A 930-nucleotide genomic window follows, 5' to 3' on the forward strand; every position below is an offset into this window, starting at 1 on the left:
CTTCGGTCCAATTCAAACACATCTTGCACCTCAAGCGCATGCTTTGCAACCTCGGGTCAAAAGCTTGGCAAGGAAAATAAGACTCTTACATGTGCTGCCTACAAGAGACTCACTTCAGATGGAAAGACACACACACACACACACACACTAAAAGTAAAGGCATGGAAAAAGATATTTCATAAAAATGGAAACAAACAAAAAAGCTAGGGTGGCAGTACTTATACTGAACAAAATAGACTTTAAAACAAAGACTGTGAAAAGAAACAGTAAAGGACCTAATAATCCCACTTCTGGGTATTTATCCAAATAAACTCAAAACACTATTCAGAGGGACATGTGGATCCATATATCCATTGCAGCATTATTTACAGTAGCCAAGATGTGGATGCAACATGGATGTCTATCAATAGACGAATGGATAAAGAAGTAGCAGTACGTATACACAATGGAAAATTACTCAGTCAGAAAAAAGAATGAGATCTTGCCATCTGCAACAACATGGATGGACCTAGAAGGTATTATACTGAGTAGAGTAAATCAGACAGAGAAAGACAAATGCCATATGAATTCACTTATATGTGGAATCTAAAGAACAAAATAAATAAACAAAATAGAAACAAAGTCATAAATAGAGCGAACATTTTGATGGTTGCCAGATGGGAGGGGTTTTAGGAGAGTGGGTGAAAGTATAGAATGAGGAATATAGTCAATAATATTGTAATAACTACATGTTGTGTCAAATGGGTGCTAGATTTATCAGGGTGATCGCTTTACATGTTATATAAATGTCTAATCTCCATGTTGTGTACCTGAAACTAATATAATATGTATGTCAACTGGAACTGGAAGATAAAAAAATTATGTAAAAAAAGAATTTACAGCACCGAGCACATCTGGAATTGGGAATGAACATAGGGCAAAAAAAAAAAA

The sequence above is a fragment of the Pteropus alecto genome, unplaced genomic scaffold, assembly GCF_000325575.1.
Source record: "Pteropus alecto unplaced genomic scaffold, ASM32557v1 scaffold25, whole genome shotgun sequence".
Classification (NCBI taxonomy): domain Eukaryota; kingdom Metazoa; phylum Chordata; class Mammalia; order Chiroptera; family Pteropodidae; genus Pteropus; species Pteropus alecto.